The sequence below is a fragment of the Molossus molossus genome, unplaced genomic scaffold (assembly GCF_014108415.1).
Source record: "Molossus molossus isolate mMolMol1 unplaced genomic scaffold, mMolMol1.p scaffold_m16_p_12, whole genome shotgun sequence".
NCBI classification, from domain to species: Eukaryota; Metazoa; Chordata; class Mammalia; order Chiroptera; family Molossidae; genus Molossus; species Molossus molossus.
Window position 1 is genome coordinate 66,666,188 of NW_023425347.1, and position 24,839 is coordinate 66,691,026.

At 37.3% G+C, this 24,839-nt stretch overlaps 1 pseudogene; it reads left to right on the top strand.

The window, feature by feature from the left end:
• The first annotated feature begins 3,031 nt into the window (after positions 1 to 3,031).
• Positions 3,032 to 15,404, top strand: LOC118626776 (annotated as a pseudogene).
• The last annotated feature ends 9,435 nt before the right edge of the window (positions 15,405 to 24,839 follow it).

Consider the following 24,839-nt stretch of genomic DNA (forward strand, 5'->3'; position numbering starts at 1 on the left):
GGGACTCTAGTACACTGCTGGTGGGAATGCAGACTGGTGCAGCCACTATGGAAAACAATATGATGTTACCTCAAAAAATTAAAAATTGAACTTCCATTTGACTCAGTGATTCCACTTCTAGGAATATACCCCAAGAAGCTTGAAACACCAATCAGAAAGAATATATGTACCCCATGTTCGTAGCAGCACTATTTACAATAGCTAAGATCTGGAAACAGCTCAAATGTCTATCAGTGGACGAATGGATAAAAAAGCTGTGGTACATATACACAATGGAGTACTATGCAGCTATAAGAAAGAAAGATCTCTTATCCTTTGAGACGACATGGAGGGACCTGGAAAGTATTATCCTAAGCGAAACAAGCCAAACAGAGAAAGACAAGTATCATATGATGTCACTTATTTGTGGAATATAATGAACATAACCATCTGAGAAATGGGTTAGTCCCAGAGACATGGAAGTGGGGTACAGACTGACAATCACCAGAAAAGGAGGTGAGGGGGGAATAGATAAACCACAGAACTTATATGCATGTATTCATGAACAATGGACATGGACAACAAAACTGGGGACAGGGTGGGGAGGGAGGAGGAGCGGGGAATCAGTGAGGGGATAAGGAGAAACATCTGTAACAAAAATAAATTAATTAATTAAAAAAAATTTAAATGACAACAGCCAACACACACACACACACACACACACAAATGGAATGCTTTCTTTTCTTCTGGGTGCTTTTAGGCTTTTAGTATTTTTTCTTTAATTTTTAGCTATCTTGCTATATTGTATCTGGGCATAGTTATCCTAAAACTTTTGAATCTGTATTGCTATCTTTTATCAATTTTGGAAAGACCTTGGTGATTATTTCTTCAAATGTTTCTTTTTTTTTTTTATCGTCACCTGAGGACATTTTTTTTTTTTTTTTTTTTTGGCATTTATTTTCAGATAGAGCAGGAGGGAGAGGGAGGAAGAGAGAGAGAGAAACATCGACATGACATAAATAAATTAATTTTTTTAAAAAGAATCTAAAATCTGCTACTTAAGCAAAAAGCGAGTTGTAGAAAACTTTCACAGAAAGCTGTATGGAACTTGAAGGGCCTTAACCTAGGAGTGTATTATTTGGAAATAAAAAAATTTTTAAGTATAAAACTAACAGAAGATGTTTATGTGTAAACATATAAGTTTCAGTAGGGATATGACATAATAAAGATTTTGTTCCCATAATTTAATTGTTTCCTACGTAATTTCAGGCTTCTAAGAATCTTAGTTTTTTTCTTAATTTTCAGCCTCTCAAACCTTACTTTTCTCATCTACATTTGGGAATTAATGGTACCAAGAAAGTTATATAAGGCTATTTCTCAAAGTGATACTCATAATTTAAAAAACCCCTTTAAATGTCCACATTAGGAATTAAATGACTTATGATGGTATTATAAAAGAAAAATATAGTGTTCTTTAATTATTTAGTGCAGGGTTTCTCAACTCAATACTATTGATCTTTTGAACCAGATAATTCGTTGTAGGGACTATTCTGTGCATTGTACCAAAGATGTCTCCAGACATTAACAAATGAATTCTGAGGGGTAGGCAAAAGTGCCTCCAATTGAGAATCACTGACATAGTGGTATAAAATGTCAGATAGTATTAAATGATAAAAGCAAAATAGATAAAACCCATGTTTAAAAAATTTTAAAGATATAATTGTACTCAAATATAAGAAGATAAGGATCTCTATGGACAAAAGAATAAAAGCAACAGAGAAATAAGTAGGGGCTAAAACCACAGCCATGCTTGGTATTGAGTGAGATGTGGAAGCAAGAATTAGCTGGAAGAATCCAAGAAAATCATTGAGGTAAGACCTAGACCAAACCACCCTCTGGTACAATGAATGATGATGATATTAAAATTGTCTAGGGAAGGGATTCCTGAGCCACCAATAAAAGACCAAAAGTGGACTAAAGGAGGAATCTTGGAAATAAAAATTTTTAAATGTTAGTAAGGAGTAACTCTTCACAGCTAATGGAATAAAAGATAATACTGAGAAATTTTGTCTAATTACATAAAAAAATAAAAATATGATAAGTTACAATACTTGGAAAATATTAAGAGTATGTAACATAAAGCTAATAAGAATTCTAAAAGAAAAGTAGCAGAGAAGCAATGATCAGAGATACAACCTAATATTTGAATTTTAAAAAATTTAAATTTACATATAGTAAAATTCACTTTTGTGCATGTGTTTGCAGTTTTATAAGTTTTGACAAATACAAAGAGCATTTAATCACTTCTACAATGAACTTACAGATCACTTCCACCACCCCTGCAAAATTTCCTCACACTGCCTGTAAGGGATCAAGCACTACCTGCTGGCAACCACTGATTATTTTCCATCCATATTCTCCAATTTTACACTTTTGCCTTTCCAGAATTTCATATAAATGATATCATACAATATGTGGCCTTCTGAGTCTGGCATTTTTCACTTAGCATGATGCAGTTGAGATTCATCCATGTTATGGCATGTATCAATAGTTGTATCATTTTATTGCTAAGTAACATTGCATTCTATAGATGTACCACAGTTTGGTTATTCCCCAGCTGAGAGACATTGGATTGTTTCCAGAGTTGCTATACACTTGCACAGGTATTTGTTGAAATATAAGTTTTTATTTCAGTAGTGTCAGGTAGCAAGTCTGTATTTAAGTTTATGAGAAACTGCCAAACTTTTCCAAAGTGGCTGTACACAATAGATCCAGTTGCTCTGCATCATTGTCACCACTTCATAGTGTCCATTTTATTTCAGCCATTCTAACACGTGTTGGGGCATTTCATTGTGGTTTTAGTTTTCATTTCCTTAGTGAATAATGATGTTGAACATCTTGTCATGTGCTGATTTGCCATCCATATAGCTTCTTCAGTGAAGAACGTGTTTTAATCTTTGCTAATTTTTTAGAATTCTTCATGTATTCTGAGTACAAGTCTTTGGTCAGACATGTGATTTGGAAATATTTTCTCCCAGGACTTCCAATCAAGATGGCCGGTAGGTAAAGGCCGTGTCGCGTCCTCCAACAACTACATCAAAGTTACAACTAAACTACAGAACCATAATTCAAAACTGCCTGAAATCAAGCTGAATAAAAGTCCTACAACTACGGAATTAAAGAAGCAGCCACATCGAGACTGGTGGGAGGGCAGAGGCTGGAAGGGCTGGTCTCACACCCACGTGCAGCGGATAAAAATCAGCAGGACACCTTGGCAGGGAAGGTCCTCTCTGAGAACTGAGGGGTCCCTGTCCCACACCAGGCACCCCGCTCAGAGTTCCGGTGCCAGGAAGAGAAGTCCCCATAACTTCTGGCTGGAAAAACCAGCGGGAACTAAGGCTCACGGAAGATGAGGTGGCTGGAGCCCCAGGCAGCTCCTTAAAGGGCCCGCGCACAGACTTATTGGACTCACTCCCTCTAAGCTTGGAGGGGAGGCAGCTCGAGGGGTGCCAGAGACATACAGGGAAGAGCTGAGCTGTGTGGCATTGGAGCAAGGGTTGGAGAGGGGGCTTTCTCCGGGACAGACGTGCTGTCAGAGGCCTTTGTTCTTTTTGAGAGCCCTTCCCTGGGGTGGCAGACAGTCGCCATATCTGGGACTCCAGCAACCTGGCTCACACTGGTTGCCCCGCCCTGGTGACTCCCTGAGGCCCCGCCCCACCCAACTTTCAGGCCCACCCAAGCTGTTGCCAGTTGCTTAACCATAGGATTGGCCTGTCTTGGATCCTGCTTCAGGTTTTCCGAAATTCTTTCAAACAAGCAGCATCTGGTCTCAGATAGCCCCATACCTCTTGTTAAGTAATACATAGAAACAAGAACAGGGAGGCAGCCCAAATGTGGAGACAAAGAAACAGGTCCCAAATGAAAGAACAGAAAAAATCTCCAGGAAAAGAACTAAGCGAAATGGAGATAAGCAACCTAACAGATGCTGAGTTCAAAATACTGCTTATATGGATGCTCAATGAACTTAGTGAAAACCTCAGTGAACTTAGTAAAGTCCTCAAGAGCATAAAAAAGGACCATTCAGAAATGAAGGATGCACAGTCAGAAATGAAAGAAGCACTAACTGAAATAAAGAATAATTTACACAGATTCAATAGTAGAGTAGGTAAAGCCAAGAAGCAAACCATCAATTTGGAATATAAGGAAGCAAAAAACACCCAATCAGAACAGCAAAAAGAAAAAAGAATCCCCCCAAATGAGGATAGTGTAAGGAGCCTCTGTGACAACTTCAAGCGTGCCAACATTCACATTTTGGGGGTGCCAGAAGGAGAAGAGAGAGAGCAAAAAATTGAAAACCTGTTTGAAACAATAATGGCAGAAAAATTCCCTAACTTGGAGAAGGAAACAGACATACATGTCCAGGAATCACAGAGCGTCCCAAATAAGACAAACCCCAAGAGGCCCACACCAGGACACATCATCATCAAAATGCAAAAGGTTCAAGACAAAGAGAGAATCTTAAAAGCAGCAAGAGAAAAGCAGTTAGTTACCTACAAGGTAGTTCCCATTAGACTGTCAGCTGATTTCTCAAAAAAAGAAAACAAAAAAACTTTGCAAGCCAGAAGGGAGTGGCAAGAAATATTTAGAGTGATGAAAAGCAAGAACCTACAACCAAGATTACTCTATCCTGCAAAGCTGTCATTTAGAATCGATGGCCATATAGTTTCCTAGACAAGGAAAAGCTAAAGGAGTTCATCACCACCAAGCCATTATTATATGAAATGTTGAAGGGTCTTCTTGAAGAAAAAGATAAAAATATTAACAAACAAAATGGCAATGGATACATAGCTATCAATAATTGAATCTACAAACAAAATGAACAAGCAGAACAGAAACATTCTCATAGATATAGAGGGAGACATTCTCAAAATCTCATAGATTTTGTTGGTTGCCAGATGGGAGGGGAGGTGGGGGAATGAGTGAAATAGGTGAAGGGATTAAAAAGTACAAATTGGTTGCTAGACTGACAAACCTCAAAGGGCAGGGAGGTTAGGGGATGGGAAGAAATAAACCAAAAAACTTATATGCATATATGCATAACCAGTGGACACAGACAACAGTGTGGGAAAAGGCAGGAGGGGGGCGGGAGTGGAGAGGAGGGGGCCAATGGGGGAAAAATGAGGAACATCTGTAATACATTCAACAATAAAGATATAATTTTAAAAAATAATAAAATAAAAAAAGAAAAAGAAATATTTTCTGCCCTGGCTGGTTTAGTTCAGCAGTTAGAGCGTCGGCCTGTGGTCCAGAGGGATCCGGGTTTGGTTCCCACTAAGGGCATGTACCCACTAAGGGCAGTTTGTCTCCGGCCCTGGTTGGGTCATGCAGGTGGCAGCCACTTGATATGTCCCTTTCACGTTGATGTTTCTCTCTCTCTCTCTCTCTCTCTCCTTCCCACTCTATCTGAATAAAAATGGGACAATGTCCTCAGGTGAGGATAAAAATATATATATATATATATATATAAAAATATATATATATATATATATTTTTTCCTCCCAGTCTGTGGCTTGGCTTTCCAATTCTCTTAACAGTGCCTTTCACAGAGCAAAACTTTATGTGTTGATGTCCAATTTATCAACTTTTTTCTTCTATAGAGTATGCTATAGGATTCCATTTGAGAACTCTTTACCTAGCCCAGGTCATGAAGATTTTCTACTATGTTTTCTTATAAAAGATTTATAGTTTTATGTTTACATTTAATTTATGATTCATTTTGAATTAATTTTTGCATAAGGTACAAGGTGTGGATCAAATTCTTATTTATTTATTTTAATCCTCACCGAGGACATTTTTGTATTTATCTTCAGATAGAGCGAGAGGGAGACAGGGGGAAAAAGAGAAAGAAACATCAATGTGAGAGAGACACATCGACTGGCTGCCACTAGCACAACCCCATGGGGCCGGGGACAAACTGCAACCAAGGTACGTGCCCTTGGTGGAAACCAAACCCAGGACTCTCTGGTCTGTAGGCCGATGCTCTAACCACTGAGAAAACCAGCCAGGGCAAGTTCTTATTTTTTTTTATATGTATATCCAGTGGTCCAACACTTTTTGTTGAAAAGGCTATCCTTTCTTCATTGACTTGCCTTTGCATCCTTGTCAAAAATCAATTAACTATATTTGTGTCAGTCTATTTCTGAATTCTCTATTCTGTTCCCTTCATCTATGTTGTACATCCTTTCACCAATAACAATAATAATAATACCTAATATTTATAGAGCAAATACTATATGCCAGGCACTGTTCAAAATGTTTTATAAATATTTATTTTTCATAACTTTGTGAGTTAAGTACTATTAATTCTCCACTTTACACATGAGGAAATAGATGAGGCAAAATGAGGTTAACTTGCTTAAAGGCATACAACTGGTAAGTGACAGAACAGTAGTAATTTAAAAATCGCTAAGGTGCCCTGGCCAGTTTAGTTCAGCGGTTAGAGCACTGGCCTGCAGACCAGTGAGTTGCGGGTTCGATTCCGGTCAAGGACAGGTACCTCGGTTGTGCTTCATCCCAGCCCTAGTCGGGGCCCTGTGGAAGGCAACCAGTCGATATGTCCCTCTCACATTGATGTTTCTCTCTCCCTCCCTCCCACTCTACGTGAAGATAAATAGAAAAATATCCTCAGGTGAGGATTATAAAAAACAATAAAAATAAAAATTGCTAAGGTCCTTCCTTATGTAGATTGGGTTAAGAATAGTCACTGAATATCTTTAGATTTGTTAGGAAAAAAAAAACAGTTATGTATGAATGGTGAATATATAAGGGTATCATTAAAAAATCTAAATCGCCAATAAACATATTAAAACCTCATTAATAATCAGGGAAGTGCAGCCCTGGCCAGTTTTGCTCAGCGGTTAGAGCATCGGCCTGTGGTCCAGGGAGACCTGGGTTCCGTTCCCGCTAAGGGCATGTACCTCGGTTGCAGTTTGTCCCCAACCCTGGTTGGGTCGTGTGGGTGGCAACCACTCAATGTGTCCCTTTCACATTGATGTTTCTCTCTCTCTCTCCCTCCTACTCTTATCTGAACAAAAAAATGGAAAAATGTCCCCGGGTGAAGATAAAAAAAAAAAAAAATCAGAGAAGTGCAAATGAAACCACAATGAGAAATTATGACAACTTTATATGATGTCTAAAATATAAAAGACAGAAAATATCAAGTATTGCCAAGGAGGCAGAGTAACCTGAATTTTCAAGCACTGCTGATGGGAATGTAATTTTGTACAGTAACTTGGAAAACTGTTTGGCACTATTAGTAAAGCTGAATATATATGCATGTCCTATGACCAGCAATTCTTAGATATATACCAAACTGAAGTATGTACATATGTTTAAGAAAATGTACTAAAATGTTTATAGCATCACTATTAGAGAGCCACAAATTGGAAACTGCCCACACGCTCATTAATGAATGAATAAATTTAAAAAGTTTAACTGATATAAGAAAACAAAATATTTTATAACAATAAGAAAGAATATCTTCCAGTCAAGATGACAGCATAGGTAAATGTGGTAGTGCCCTCCTACCCAAACCACATCAAAATTACAACTAAACTACAAAAAACCATCATTCAGAACTGCCTGAAATCTAGCTATATGAAGTCCTAAAACTAGGGATTTAAAGAAGCAACTACATTGAAACTGGTAGGAGAAGCAGACACACAGAATGGGCTGGACCCACACCCACTTATGGTGGATAAAAATAGGAAGGTATATCTTGGCTGTAGAGGTCCCTGCTGAGGAGCGAGGGGTCCTAGCCCCACACCAGGCCTCCCAGCCCAGGTTCCAGGGCTGGGAGCAGAAGTCCTCATAACTTCTGATTGTAAAAACCAGCAGGGATTGTGGCTGAGTGAGATGGAGAACTGGCTGGAGTCTCAGGCGTTCCTCTTAAAGGGTCTGTGCACAAACTTACTTGGACTCACTCCCTCTGAGCTTCAGCACTGGGGCAGCAGCTTGAAAGGAACCGGGGACATACAGGGAGGAACTGAATTGTCCAACATCAGGACAAGAGCTGGGAGGCAGCTTTCTGCCAGACAAAAGTTCCGGCAGAGGCCATTATTCTTTTTCTGAGACCCTCCCTTCCTCCACAGTGCTGGAAGGTGGGTGCTATATCTTCATCTCCATCAACCTAGCTAACCCTTTTTGCCCCACCCTGGTAATTGCCTAAGACCCTGCCCCACCCAACTTTCAGGCCTATTGAAGTCTTTTCCAGTGGCTATTACATACAAATAGTCTCTTGCCACATGCTTTGGACTTCCAAAAATCTCTCAAACAAGCAGCATCTGGCCTCTGTGTACCCTGTACTTCTTGATAAGTGGCCCCAGCCTTGCACTAGTGGCAGCAGGCCTTGGTCCCCAGCTTGGTCTCTCCTTGGCACTTCCAAGTTCTGCACAAGTGACAGTCATCTGCAGATTGCTCTGTAGCTCATGCCAGGTGGCCCCAGGCAGGGCACAGGTGGTGGCTTGACCTTGTGCCTCCTGGGAGACCCCAGAGCCAGTGCACCCAGTAGATATCTTCAGACCATGCCAGATTACAATCCTACCACCTCATGACCAACACACTCAAGGGGCGGACTCAGTGAGGGCCAAAGCCCCATTGAAGCAAGTCCTGCTCCATAGGATCAGCTCCTGCACAATAGCTCTTTCTCTGTGGTCAGAGCTGGTCCTCGCAGCTGACCAGCCTGAAAGTCAATCCCTCCCAGTGACACTAACAGCAATCAAGGCTCAACTACAACAGGACAGTACACACAGCCCACACAGGGGTTTGGGTGACTAGGGAGGCTTTGCCACTGTGCTACAGTACACTTACTACACAAGGCCACTTTACCAAGTCCTGGAGACATAGCAGCTCTACCTAATATATAGAAACAAACATAGGAAGCCAGCCAAAAATGCAGAGACAAAGAAACAGGTCCCAAATGAAAAAACAGGAGAAATTTCCAGAAAAAGAACTAAATGAAATAGAAGCAAGCAAACTACCAGACACAGAGTTCAAAACAGTGGTTATAACTATGCTCAAGGAACTTAGTGAGAACTTTAACAGCATGAAAAAAGACATAGAAACCAAAAAAAGCACCAGTCAGAAATGAAGGATACGCTAACAGATGAAGAATAATTTACAGGGAATCAACAGTAGAGTAGATGAAGCCAAGAATCAAATCAGCAATTTGAAACATAAGAAAGCAAGAAGCACCTAATCAGAACAGCAATAAGTAAAAAAGAAGGCCAAAAAAAAAAAAAGAAAACAGAAAAGAAGCCCTGGCCAGTCTGGCTCAGTGGTTAGAGCGTTGGCTCGCGGACCAGAGAGTCACAGGTTCGGTTCCCACTAAGGGCAGGTACTTCGGTTGCCGTTTTTCCCCTGCTGGGTTGGAGTCGTGTGGGTGGCAGCCAGTCTATGTGTCTCTCTCACATTGATGTTTCTCTTTCTCCCTCCCTCCCTATCTGAAGATAAATGCAAAAATGTCCTTGGGTGAGGATAAAAGAAAGAGGAAGAAGAAGCAGCCTGGCTGGTGTGGCTCAGTGGATTGAGCGTCGTCCCAGGGACTGGGAGGTCCCAGTTTGATTTCTGGTTAGGGCACATGCCTGGGTTGTGGGCTTGATTCCCAGTGGGAGGCATGTAGGAGGGAGCCGATTGATGTTTCTCTCTCACATCTATGTCTATCTCTCTCTCCTTCCTCTCTCTCTAAAAAATAAATAAAAACATATTTTGAAAAAAATATGAACAATGAAAAGGTAATAAATACATATCTATCAACAATTGAATCTACAAACAAAATGAACACACCTGAACAGAAACAGACTATAGATACAGAGAACTTTTTGTTGGTTGCCAGATGGGAGGGGGGCTAGGAGGAGAGACAAAAAAGTGAAGAGATTAAGAAGTACAAATTGGTTGTTATAGAATAGTCATGGGGATGTAAAGTACAGCATAAGAAATATAGTCAATATTCTAATAACTATATATGATGTCAGATGGGTATGAGATTTATCAGGATGACCATTTAGAAAATTATATATTGTCTAATTTTTTATTCTTTGTTATCTTTTGAATTTTCACTTTTCTTATTTTCTCAAATAATTCAAAAGTACAAAAACCATGCTCTGGCCGGTTTGGGTCAGTGGTTAGAGTGTCGGCTCACAGACCAAAGAATCGCGGGTTCTATTCCAGTCAAGGGCACGTACCTTGGTTGCAGTTGGGTCTCTAGCCCTTGGTTGCAGTTGGGGTTGTGTGGGAGGCAGCCAGTCGGTGTCTCTCTCTCTCATGTTGATGTTTCTCTCTCTCTCTCTCTCCCCCCCCCCCACTCTATCTGAAGATAAAAGGAAAAAATATTCTCAGGTGAGAATTTAAAAAATATATATATATGAAAACCACATGGTCTTAATTTATAAAAAGAGAAAAAGGGAGAAACATTTGTATACAGGAAATAATCAACCCTAGTTATTTCTGGGGTGAGGGCTTATAATTACAATTTTCCACTCCAGACTTTTCTGTATATTCAAAATTCCTACCATAAATATATTAGAAAAATCAGGAAAACAGTTTTTGAAGCTTCATATAGAATTCCTGAGTTCTTAGATACTACAGGTCTCCTTGTAGCACCTTCTCTATTGTTATCACTGTGTTTATAGCCAAATTAATTTTCTTTTGAAGATCACTGTCCTCCTCTTTACACTTTTTAAAAAAATATTCTCCATTAGGGAAGAAAAATAGGCGTGCAAAACTTATATGCATGTGTGTATAAACAATGGACATGGACAACAAAGCTGGGGACAGGTGGGGAGGGAGGGGAAAGGAGAAATCAGTGGGGGGGAAAGGAGAAACATCTGTAACAAAAATAAATAAATTGATTAAATTAAAAAAAGAAAAAGAAAAATAGGTGTGATTAGTACACCATTCACCATCCCAGTCCCTGGTTTAAATGAGTCATTTACATCTCAGGAAAATTCCAATGAGGTATAAAGAAATGTTTCTAAACCACTTTATGAAGAGAAAGATAAATTACGTATCTGCTAAATACCTTCAACAAGTGACCTTTCTCTCTAAATCAATCTATAAAATGAAAAGGCTTAACACTGAGATCATTAAGATCCCCTCTCACTTTGAAGATTTAGTTAATACATATTATAAAGAAACATTATATGCAAAAGTAGTATTTTTACTTTCTTGACTCTGCCCTTAAGTATCCTATCTGAAGTTATGACTCCCCACTTGTACAAGCTATTCTATCATATCATCATTTCTTTGTTTTTATTAATTGCTATCATAAGTAATATTATTTACTTATTGGTTTATTGTCTTATTTCCTTTACAAAAAAATGTCTTTTTATTTTTTCACTGTTATTCTCAGAATTTAGAATAATGACTGGTTACTCAAGAAATAATTGAATAGTCAATGAATGAAAAGCTCTGTGCAAGATGTTAGTATTATAAAAATGAATAATATAAATATGTTGTTTAGTTGTGTGAAAAGGAATAATTGCAATTAAAAATTATTACAGGTGTTATAAGGGAAGAAATAAGTACAAAATACAGATGCAGAAATATCTTTAAAAAGATAGGGGAAAGTTTGAAATCAAAAAGGCCCCATAGTTGAGTTAAACATTGTTTGAGAATATTCTGTTGCCAAGAACTGGTGATTCAAAGATAAATACATGATCATAGAGTTTACAGTCTGGAGAGGACAAGGCATTTAAACTGATATATTCATTAAAATATACTAGGTTCTATGATAATGATCTATGATAGTGCTAAGACAGCAGGGGCAATTTGACCAGGAACGGTTTCCCAAAGTACACACCTGAACTGAATCTTATGGAATGAATAAGAGATAGCTAGCTAAAGAAGATTGTCTTAAACCAGGTCATAATTCTTCCATCTTAAAAAAAAAAAGACTCTCTTCCCACAACACTCTCCAGCTTACAACATATCTTTTTCTTACCATTTGCAGCCAAAATTCTTAAAATGAAAGTATCTACTTCTTCACAACTTCTGTTTCCAAGGTTGTTAAATAACTTCATTAACACAAAATCAAAAGGTCACTATTGACCATGCTCTCTCTCTCATCTTGGCATTAGTAACCTAAATTTACCTGGTTTCCTCCCTTTACTCTGTGCCTTTATTGACTTTGTAAGTCTCTCTTGCCCACATATCCTTTAACATATATATCTATATCTAGGTATAAATATAAATCCTTTATTTATATCTATATAGGTATGTAAAAGGATGTGTGAATAGATATATAGATACATAAAAGTTATAAATAGATATAAATATAGGCATTACATATATACATATATGTCTGTATCTATATCTTTTTTAGAGATAAGAGTGGAAGGGAGGAGGCAGAAGGAGAGAGAGAGAGAGAAAATAGAAACATGGAGGTGAGAGACACATCGATTGATTGCCTCCTGTTTGCACTCCGACTGGGGCCAGGATCAAACGTGCAACCCAGATATGTGCACTTGACCAGGAATCAGACCCGAGACCTTTCTGTGTGCAGGCTGACTCTAACCACTGGACAACACCAGTCAGGGCTATATCTATATCTTTAACCAGAAATATTGGGTATCTGTATCAGGAGTGTTTTCAGATTATTTTTTGCAATTATATCAGAACTACATGTCCTGTTTTATTTTTTTATTATTCACAAACTACCCATTTATTATACTTTAGGGTTTTTTTGTTTTTTTTTTTTCAGATTTCAGTTTCAGATTTATTCCAATTCAACAAACATCTACTGAACACCAAATACGTATGAGATACTATTTGAAGCACCAAGCAAGGGGTAAAAATCCATTTAAATAAGAATGAATCCTTGTCCTAGGTTTAAAAATCTATGACTAGATCTGTAAACTTGGAAAAGGTAATTATTATGTTGATTTGATTTTAATGTCCTTATCTGAAAAATGGTGAGGATGTGAAATATGCCATAGGAAATATAGTCAATAACATTGTAATAATTATGTATGGTGCCAAGTGGGTACTGGAGATATTGAGGAGAACATTTTGTAAAGTATATGATTGTCTAACTACTATGGTGTACAAAATACTTGTACACAAAATATGGTGTACAAATTACAAACTATTACAAAATATTATCTCATGTAAACTGTAATTGAAAAATAAAATAAAATAAGAAAAACGGGAGTCATACTATCTATCTCACAGAATTAGAATAAGAAATAAATAAGATAATGTTGCATAGAATTAATAACATAATAAATGGGAAGACATCTCAAAGTTAACCTGCATATATAAGGCCATAAAGCAAGAGTAAACAAGTTTTAGCGAATCATTATTACAAATAATACATTCTCTGAAAATAATTCAATTAATTTTGAAATTAATAACCTAATATGTACTCTAAACCTTCCATACTTGTGGATATTTATAATCGCGTGTAAATAACTCATTCATTAAAGAAGAAGTCAATAGAAATACATAGAACTAACCAATAGTGAAAGTACTCTGTATAAATACTTGCAGTAACAAAGCTGGATCCAAATTAAAGGGAAACGTATGACCCTAAATACATACATACAATATGAAAAATAATGAGCTTAGCATTCAAGTTACAAGTTGAAAAGGACCAGCAAAATAAACCTAAATCATGTAGAAGAAGGAAATAAAGAACAGAAATTAATGAAATATAAATTAAGATTTTTGGTAAAGACTAATAAGATGACAAATCTGTACTAAGATTGACCAAATAAAAAAAGAAGGCATAAATAAAATAACATTAAAAATGAAGAATGAACATACAGTTTTAGCATAGATTAAAATAAAGTACTTTAAACAAATTTATCTGTTTTAAAACTTATACTAAATTATTATATATTCCTAAAAAATGACTTAGAAAAAGTGACTCAAGAAGTAATAGAAAACCTAAATGAACACGTATCCATTAAATTGAATCAGCAGTTACAAAATTTACCCCAAAGAAAGAAGCAGGCCCCAATAACTTTATAATTTCTACTGTATACCCATGATTCAAGTATTTCTTATCTTATACAAGCTCTTCCAGAAAATAGAAAGAGATTGCTGGCTGTTTGTCCAAATACATTTTCCTCTTCTGCCCAAAAAAAGCTAGACTACATGTCCCAGCTTCCCATACCATTAGGTGAAGCCATGTGACTGAATTCTAACCAATGGAATTTGAGTGGACGTGATGTCATAAAAAGCTCCAAAGCACCTTTCTCTATGTTCTTTTTCCTTTAGGCTTAACTGGGATGGAGATGATCCAAAAGGAACTTTGGGAGCCATGTGCCACCAGGAATCTAACTGACACTCAACTCAAATAAAATGAAAACACAACACATCAGAATTTGTGGGATGCCATCAAAGCAGTACTTAGGGGGGAAAAATCTATACCAAAAAGCTGCAATATCAGAAAAGAAAATGTGTGAATAATTTTAAAAACTATAGAATAAGTAGAACAAAATAAACAGAAGAAAAAAATACTAAAAACTAAAGTGAAAACCAGTGAAATAGAAAACAGAAAAATAATAGAGAAAATCAATTAAAACAAAAGCTGGTTCTTTGAGATCTACAAAATTAAAATCTTCTAGCTAGATTAACCAATAAAAAGAAAAAAGGGTCTCTCCTACCACCGCCCAAGATACGGAAAGGAAAGAAGGCTAAGGAGAAGCAGGAAGCCAAGAAGGTGGTAAATCCCATTTGAGAAAAGGCCCAAGAATTCTGGCACTGGACAGGACATCCAGCCCAAAGGGAACCTCACCCATTTGTCAAATGGTCCTGCTACATTTGGCTGCAGGGGCAAAAGGCTAGTTTCAAGTCTCTGAAGGTGCCTCTTGTGATTAACCAGTTCACTCAGGTTTTGGTCTGCCAAACAGCTACCCAACAGCTTAAGGTGGCCCACAAGTACAGACAAGAGACAAAGCAAAAGAAGCAGAGATTGTTGGCTCAGGCTGAGAAAAAAGCTCCTGGTAAAGGGAGTATCTCCACCAAGAGGCCACCTGTCCTTCTAGCAAGGGTTAACACTGTTACCACCTTGGTAAAGAGCAAGAAGACCCTGCAGGAAGTGATTACACATGATATGGATCCCACTGAGCTGCTTGTCTTCCTGCCTGCCCTGTGCTATAAGTTGGGGTTTCTCTACTGCATTATTAAGGGGAAGGCCAGGCTGGGGTGTCTCGTCCACAGGAAGACCTGCACCACCACTCAGGTTAACTCAGAAAACAAAGGAGTTCTGGCTAAGCTGGTGGAAGTTATCTGGACCAATTACAATGTCAGATATTATGAGATCTGCTGCCACCGGATAGGCAATGTCCTGGGTCCAAAGTCGGTGGCTTGTTTCCAAGCTGAAAAAGGCAAAGACTAAAGAAATGGCCCCCAACCTGGGCTAAGTGTACACTATCGAGTTTTCTGTACATAAGAGTAATGAAAATTTTCCTTTAGAAAGGGGCACAAATTACCAATATCAGAAATTAGAAAGGTTACATTATTACAGATTCTGCAGATAATAAAAGAATAGTAAGGCAATATTATTAACAATTTTATACAAATACATTTAATAACTTATCTGAAATGGAAAAATTCCTTAAAAGACATAAATTTCCAAGCTAATTCAAGAAGAAATAGGTAACATACACAGAAATATATCAATTAAAGAAATAGAAATTTTAGTAAAAATTCTTCCTACAAAGAAAACTCCATGCCCACGTGGCTTCACTGGTAAATTCTACTAAACATTTAAGGATTAGTACTAAGTAAGAATTAGTATTAAAATAAAACTACTTATTAGTATTAAAATAATACTAATTCTACACAAATCCTTCCAAAAATTTAAATACAAGAGAACACTTTTCAGTTCATTCCATGAGGCCAGCATTACCTTGGCACCAAAACCAGACAAGAAGATCAAGAGAAAGAGAGGAAATTATAAATTGAATATATATGCAACATGCGTCTAGGCCATGTATCATGAATATTGATGCAAAAATTCTAAACAATAGTTTAGCATATAAATACAATATTATATTAAAAGGATAATACATCATGATCAAGTGGGGTTTATCCCAAGAATGTTGGTTCGGTTTAGCATTTTAAAACCAATCAAAGAAATATACCACATTAACAAGTTTGAAAGAAAATCCACATGATCAATATGGATCTATGTCAATAGATACAAAAAAATTTGATAAGATCTTGCCTTGGCCAGTGTTGCTCAGTGGTTAGAGTGTCAGTCCATGCACCAAAGGGTTGTGGGTTCGATTCCCAGTTAAGGGCACGTACCTGGGTTACAGGTTTGATCCCAGGTCCCAGTCAGGGCACAAGCAATCGATGTGTCTCTCTCACATTGATGTTTCTCCCCCCCCCATACCTTACCCTCTCTTTCTTCCACTCTCTCTAAAAAAATTCATGGAAAAAATATCCTCAGGTGAAGATTAACAACAAAAAATTGATAAGATCCAACATCTATTTCTGATTTTAAAAACGAAACCCTTAGCAAACTATGATAGAAGGGAAACTCTATCCCAGTTATTAAGTTCTTCAACCTGATAAAGGCCATTTATAAAAAGAAATCAGCCTTAATGGTAAAAGATTTAATGCTTTTTTCCTAAAATCAGGATCAATACGGGGATGTACACTCTCACAACTTCTATTCAACACCACACTGAAGGTTCTGCACAGTGCAACCAGCCAGGCACGAAAAAGAAATAAAGTGCATCCTGATTTAAGAAGAAGAAATAGCCCTGGCCATTTTGGCTCAGCGGTAAGAGTGTTGGCCTGAGGTCTAGAGAGACCCGGGTTCGGTTCCCGCTAAGGGCACGTACCTCGGTTGCAGTTTGTCCCCGGCCCTGGTTGGGTTGTATGGGAGGCAGCCACTCAATGTGTCCCTTTCACTTCGATGTTTCTCTCTCTCTCTCTCTCTCTCTCTCTCTCTCTCTCTCTCTCTCTCTTCCTCCCACTCTATCTGAACAAAATATGGAAAAATGTCCTCGGAAGAGGATAAAAATAAATAAATAAATAAATAAATAAATAAATAAATAAATAAATAAATAAATAAATAAAAGAAATAAATGTTTATGTTCTCAGTGTTATAGTCCGAATGCTTTTGTGGCTCCCCACATTCATATGTTGGAAACCTAATGTCCAATATGACATTGGTATTCAATGAGTGTTAGAAGGTAGGGCCTTCTGGAGGTACTTAGGTCATGAGAATGGAGCCCTCATGAATGGGATTAGTGCTCTTATGAAAAAGATCTTACAGAACTCCCTAGCCCCTTCCAACCATGTGAGGACACAGCAATAAGCAAGAAGAGGGATCTCTCCAGACAAAAACTTGACCGTGCAGGTACCTTAATCTCAGAACTGTGAGAAATAAATTTCTGTTGTTTATAAGCCACCCTGTCTGTGGTATTTTATTATAGCAGCTCAAACAGACCAAGAAACCCAAAGAACATGATCATCATGTAGAAAAACCTGTGGAATTTAAAATAAAGTAGAACAATTAAGTGAGTTTAACAAGATTGCAAGATACAAGAACAATATACAAAAAACAACTGTCTTCTGAAACTGCAAAACTCCTAGAAGAAAACAGAAAAAAGTTTTATGACATTAAATATTGGCAGTAATTTCATGAATGTGACACCAAAAGCAAAAATAAACACGTGGGACTATATCAAACTAGAAAGTTTCTGCACAGTAAAGGAAACAATCAACAGAGTAAAAAGGCAACATACAGAATGGAAAAAATATTTGCAAACCATAAGGAATTAATTTCCAAAATATAAAAACTAAATCCAATAGCAAAAAAACAAATGATCCAATTTCAATAATGGGCTAAAGATTTGAATAGACATTTCTCCAAAGAAGACATACAAATGGCCAATAGGCATGTGAACAGATTTTCAACATCACTAACTATTAGGAAAATGCAAATCAAAATCACAATGAGATATCAGCTTACACCTGTTAAGATGGCCATTAAAAAAACAAAAAGACAGTAAGTGTTGGCGAGAATGTGGAGAAATTGCAGTACACTGTTCGTGGGAATGCAAAATGATGCAACTGCTATGGAAAACAGTACGCAATTTCCTCAAAAAATTAAAATTAGAGCTACCATAGATCCAGCCATCTTACTACATCTATCTTAGGTGGGTTTGGAAAGATTAAATTAGCTGTTGAATGAAAAACATATTAAAGCTTGAAAAAGTTATCAAATATATTAATCTGGCAAGAATAAAAGTCAATGTCCTTAATTTGCAGAACAGATTATATACTTTATTACTTGTATAACTATCACATAAAATACATTTTTTCTTCAGTAAATAAAAAATGACTTTGAATCCTTGTCAGACAGTTATCTTGAACTGACAAGTATCTGGCCCCTCACAAAGTCAGTCCAAACAAATGAAACTTGAAATAAGTTTAGTAAGGCTATATAATCAAATATTTCTTGCAATAAGTGACACTATTAGAAAATATATCTAAGCCACAATAGATAAGTATTTCTATAGAAATTTCTTGAATGTTATGTTTTAATGTCTTTTTTTGCTGTTTGCTGTTTAAATAAGTAAAACAAATTCATTTTAAAAAATCAAAATTTGTTCATTCTTACACAAATTATTTTTCCTGGTGCATACTTTTCTTTATGCTAATTTATCAAACCCCGAGTTTTGCTCCTCCATCTGTGGTTAAATACACAGCACTCTGAGAAAATAAAAATGTTTAAAAGAAGGTGTTTGTTTATTTGAAATCAGGTTTTTTGTTTTGTTTTGTTTTGTTTTGTTTTGTTTTGTTTTTATCCTCACCCAAGGATATTTTTTGATATTTTGTTTAGATAGAGTGGGAGGGAGAGAGAGAGAGAAACATTGACATGAAAGGGACACATCGAGTGGTTGCCACCCACACGACCCAACTACAGCCAGGGACAATCTGCAACCGAGGTACGTTCCCTTAGTAGGAATGGAACCCAGCTCTCTCCAGACTGCAGGCCGACACTCTAACCACTGAACCAAACCTGCCAGGGCAGGTTTTTGCATTCTTAGTAGTTTCAGTAAAGTGTATGTCTAGGTAAAATGTCTCTTTTTCTGCTTTAACTTGGTCTATGTTAAATTGATAAAATACAACCTTACTCCTGCTTAAGAGTACAGCTTTCACTAGACAACTTAGCAAATAGCTTATATCAACACAAAGGTCCAACGATGTAATGAAATCATTGCTACTTGAAATGCTTCATACACAAATAATTTAACTCTTTACACTATTTAAGCCTTGCATTTCAGTATGTTCTACAAGTTCTGTATCAACACAGGCAGAAATTGAAAAACACTTCAGCTGTTATAATACTTTTTATCCCCAAGTTTGATAAGCCACCTCTGATTAAGCCACATGTAAGTGCTAAACACTTAGACGCCTGTGCATCTGAGTAAGCAGATGAAATTTGTTGTCCTGAAGTACATAGATGCCTTCATGATTTGTCCTTAGGTCAATTTGTTTCCTGAAAGTCCAGAAATCTTTACAAATGAACTTCATGATATCTAACATTCTTGAGCCTTGTGGTATCTTTTGTAAACCTTTCTATCAATCTTTGTCCCACTCCAAACCCCATGTTTTCCAGTTTGGTAATACAGTGTCCATTTCCCATCTGCCATTGCTCCCCGGATCTGTACACTCCTGACACCACCTCCTTATGGACAAGCGAAAACAACGCCTCCTCGGCCATTTCCTGCTGCTTCTTCCAAGCTCTGGTTTTCAGCTCCTGTTTGAGCTGGGTTCCTAGGTGCAGGCTAGCGCCTGAGTGATTTGGACTGCGCTGCCTCTCCCTCAGTTCGCAGCCAATCCCTTGTCTGTTGCTAAGAGTCCAAGGAATTCACTCGGTTTCCTGAAGGCTGGTGCTGCTGAGAGCCAGATAACGGGCGAGCCCACCCCAGGGCCACCAAGCCCTCCAGCCAAACACTAATATTATGTCTTTATAGCAAGGATATAAGAAATAAATGATTGTATAGGGAATAATCATCTAAACAGAAACTACATTATCCAATGTTGAATCCTTATATAAATGCCTTTTATAAGGATTCAACATTCTTTTCAGACCAATTGACAGTGTGTTCATTTTTCAGATAATAAGAATTAGATACCCAGTGTTTCTTTGTTTTCAATACTAAAAAGTTCTATCTAAAATTCATGCTTGACTATGGAAATTATGTAAACTCAAATACTCAAATTTTAAATTTATGGCTTTTCCATTTTTCCTTTTAGTTTCTATCTTTTATATCTCTATCAGTTCTATTTATGTGACTTTTGCTGAAAACTACTTTATATCCTTTCTAAAAGTAAGAAAGGTACACAGTTTAAAAAGTTGCCAGAACTTTGTTAGTACTTCAAAGGAAAGGGCCATAAATTATACCCTCTTGTATCCTTTGCCACTTTATTTATTTATTTTTATTTAATTCTCACCCAAGGATATTTTTCCATTTATTTTCAGATAAAGTAGGAGGGAGAAAAAGAGAAACATTGATGTGTGAGAGACACATCAATTGGTTGCTTCCCTCATGACCCTGACCAGGGCTGGGGATTGAACAGAAACTGAGGTTGGTGTCCTTGACTGGAATCAATCCCAGGACTCTTTGGTCCATGGGCCAAGGCTTTAACTGCTGAGCCAAACCAGCTAGGGCTCTTGACCCTTCTTTTAAAAATATCCTTAGGCCCTGGCCGATTTGGTTCAGTGGTTAGAGCATCGGCCTGTGGTCCAGAGAGACCCAGGTTCAGTTCCCGCTAGGGGCGCATGCCTCGGTTGCAGTTTGTCCCCGGCCCTGATTGGTCGTGCGGGTGGCAGCCACTTGATGTGTCCCTTTCACATCGATGTTTCTCTCTCTCTCTCTGTTCCTCTCTCTCCCTCCCACTCTACCTGTACAAAAAATGGAAAAATGTCCTCGGGTGAGGATAAAAAAAAAAATCCTTAAATTTTGCTTGTATCATAGCACACAGTAGGGATTTAACTATGCATGGTTCATACTACCATTTGAAGAACTGTCACACAATGGAAGTGGTATTCATTAATTCCACGATTATTTACTGAGTACCTACCAAGTACCAGACACTGTTCTGAAGCCATTGATATAGTGATGAATGAGAGGAGCGTCCTGGGACTCATATTTTAGTGTGTGTGTGTGTGTGGCGGGGGGGGGGGGGGGACAAACAATAAACACATAGGAAAATAAGATACACATAAGCAAATAAGAAAGATAAACAAATTATAAACACATTAGCAAATAAGAGTGTTAAAGGTCTTGAGGAAATCGCCTAATAACCAGGTGGAATTTGGAAAGGATACTTCAAGATAATGTGTATCTTCATACTACCATCCACAAAAAGATATGAATTGTCAGCAAAGACATATTGACTATATTTTTCACCAATTCAATCACTGGGGTCATTTTTTACAGTACTAACTTGAATTAGACAGGTGTAATATCTTGAGACCATTGTTTGCTTTTCTTTATGCAGTTGCAGCATCCTCTGGTGGGCATTAATTTATTTAATAACTTTTGAGAAAAGCTTTTATAGTTTTTGAGAAATAGATTTTAGAGCATTTAGGACAGGAATAAAACATGTAGTGCTTCATTATTTTCATTAAATTATCAACTTCAGAAAGCATTATGCTAATGCTTATCATCAAATTTAAATAATCATCTGAGAGATATGCAATTACAAAAGTAAAAATAATACTGACACTACTACTGATAAATTTCTCATGCAATTTAAATTCTCTAATTGTGGCTATTTATCTTTTTTGGCTTCTACTCCATGTACATTTATTATCCATTCAAAATATTAAAAAGCCAACCAGAAAAGGAAAGTGAGTTATCTAAGAATAAGTTTCTAATGAGTGATACAAAAATGATTAAAAAAATACTATAATTTATAAAACAAACAGAAAAGATCCTTAGTTATTATAGGATGTTTTAGAGATCAATCACATGAATAGGTATTGATAATGTATAATAGAACATATAAGAGAAAGCTGGAGATTAGTGTTATTTCTGAAATCTATTCTCTTTTAATTACAGATGTTGCTGCTTCCCAAGGACACCTGTATAAGCGAAAGGGTCTCAAGAGAACAATGACAAAGTCACGGCAATGGGATTAATTGAAGACCCCCAAAGCCCAGAGATTTCAATATCAGAGATGTTACACATGGCTGCCACATTAAGAATGCTTATTATACCAAAAAACTGAAAAGGAGGTAGGACTTAAGTCCGAATTTAATGGAACCCTAAGAGTAAGTATAAAGAAGGAAGAAATCTAATGCTTATGAACCAAGAAGGGAACTCTGAAGTTACCAAGTACCTACCAGAGGAGCAATTAAAACTACTGTTTGGGCACAGAGAATAAAACTTCAAGCACAGGATAAGGGATTAGCCAGCCTAGAAGAGAGTCTCCAGTGCATTCTTATGCGTCTGAAGCGTAAGAATGCCCTGGAGACTCTCATTAAGCATGTATGCATAACTAATGGACATAGACAACAAAGCTGGGGATGGGGTAGGGGGATGGGGCAGAGGGTGTCAATGGGGGAAAAAGGAGAAACATCTGTAACAAAAACAAATTAATAAAAATAATTTAACTCTGGCCGGTTTGGCTCAGTGGTTAGAGTGTCAGCCTGCAGTCTAGAGAGACCCGGTTTTGGTACCGGCTAAGGGCATATACCTCGGTTGCAGTTTGTCTCTAGCCCTGGTTGGGTAGTGCAGGTGGTGACCGCTGGATGTGTCCCTTTCACGACGATGTTTCTCTCTCTCTCTCTCTCTCTCTCTCTCTCTCTCTCTCTCTCTCTCTCTCTCTCTCTCTCTCTCTCTCCTCTCTCTCTCTCTCTCTCTCTCTCTCTCTCTCTCTCTCTTTCTCTTTTTCTCCCACTCTGAACAAAAAATGGAAAGGTGTTCTTGGGTGAGGATAAAATAATAATAATAATAATAATAATAATTTTTTTAAAAATGATTTTTTGAATAGCTGCTACTACTTTAGCAATTTCAAGTCTGTAAATCTCTCCAACCTTAAATTAACATTTTATCTAAGATTGGTGCTTGCCACCTAAAATGTGACTTTCTACTTTCCTAGTTTCCATGGTAAATTGTTTACTGAATTAACTGAACTCCACTTTACAACGCCATGAAACATTATCACTGTTTTAGTACCACTACCATTTTTTGTACCATTCCTTTCTAATCCTGATAAGAAACACTGAAATGAAGGAGCAATTATGGTATTTAAACTTACGATACATTCTGAAATGATCATATGACTATAAATTAACCTCTTAAAAATTGGTAAAAGAATAAAAGGGAAAAAATAGACTAATCTGTTCCACAACATATGGAGATTATTAAAAAATTGAGCTATATGCAAGAAAACTTGACACATTACATTTGTCAGGCTGGGAAATGTTAAATAATTTAATAAATGGTACTGTCAACAGAGTTATAATACTTGATAGTTATTCTTTTGGTTATCCTGTGATCCCCATCAGGAAATGTAATAGTTAATTAGCTGGGCTAGTGTTGGGGTTACTTTTTAAATATACTCTTGTCACAAGTATCCTATTATTTGTACTAGACATCAATCTAGGGATAGAATAGCAAAAACAGCTTGAGAAACTGTAGAGTTGGTGACATACTCACCTAATGGATTCCATTTTGCCTTGTTGATGCTCCCTATCGTATCTCCAAAGAAGAACTCCAAAATAATTACAACTTGAAAAGGAAGAAGTTTTAGCCATTATCTTTTTAATGTTTATTTTAGTAATATTCCAATGCCATATCTTATGTGGTATGTGGCGCTGAAGTGAGCACCATCTTACCTTATGTTAGATATAAAATATACACAAGATTGACAGTAAACTGGGATTTACTTGCTACTAAGAGAAGTATCTACAACTAGATTAAGTTTTCATCGTAAAATAGTTTTAGCCTAAGAAAATGTTTCTGTTTGCTGCATATATTTCTTTTGCTCTTCCTTCACCATATTTTCAGTTGTAGGTAAATTTTTGTCTACTTTGAGCTATAAAGTCTCTAGTCTTAGTCATTACATTCTGATTGCTAGTTTTGTCACCTATCAAAACTGTGAAATAGCAAACTTGTGTTGTTTTAAGATGCTAAATTTGTAGCAGTCAAAAATGAATACACCATTTCATATGAAACAAAAAAATTTAACAGTATTTTTCTTCAGAATTTACATTTACTTTGAGGGGTATATCACACTCAAACTACCCACCAACTCACCTCACCTTTTTAAACTTTAGAGAGTGTGAAGAGCTGAGGTGGAAGACAGTCTCAAGGTGTCAACCGATGGTCATTGACACTAATTCAGTGCCAACAGGAATCCCCAGTTTGGGATGCAGTGAAGTAGGAACTTTTTTCAGTACAAAACAGCTCGATCTCACTTATTTGTGGAATACAATGAAAAAAATAAGCTGATGAACAAAATAGACCCAGAGATATAGAAAGGAGTATGGTTCAGACTGACAGACCTCAGAGGAGGGGGCCTTGGAGGAGGGGATAGATGAGATAAACCAAAAAACGTACATGCATGTAAGGGTAACCAATGGACATAGACAACAATGCGGGGGGGGGGGGGTTGAATGGGGAGGAGGGTGTTGTCTAGGGGGGAAAAAGGAGAATCATCTGCAACAAAAATAAATTAATAAAAATTGAAAAGAAAAAAAAAAAAAAGCTCGATTTTGATACAGAGCTGCTGTGGAAACAGCACAGCTGGTGAGGCAACCCTGGGACCAGGACCCCCTGAGGCCAGGCGACTCTCCAACTAGACAGTTCTGTTCAGCT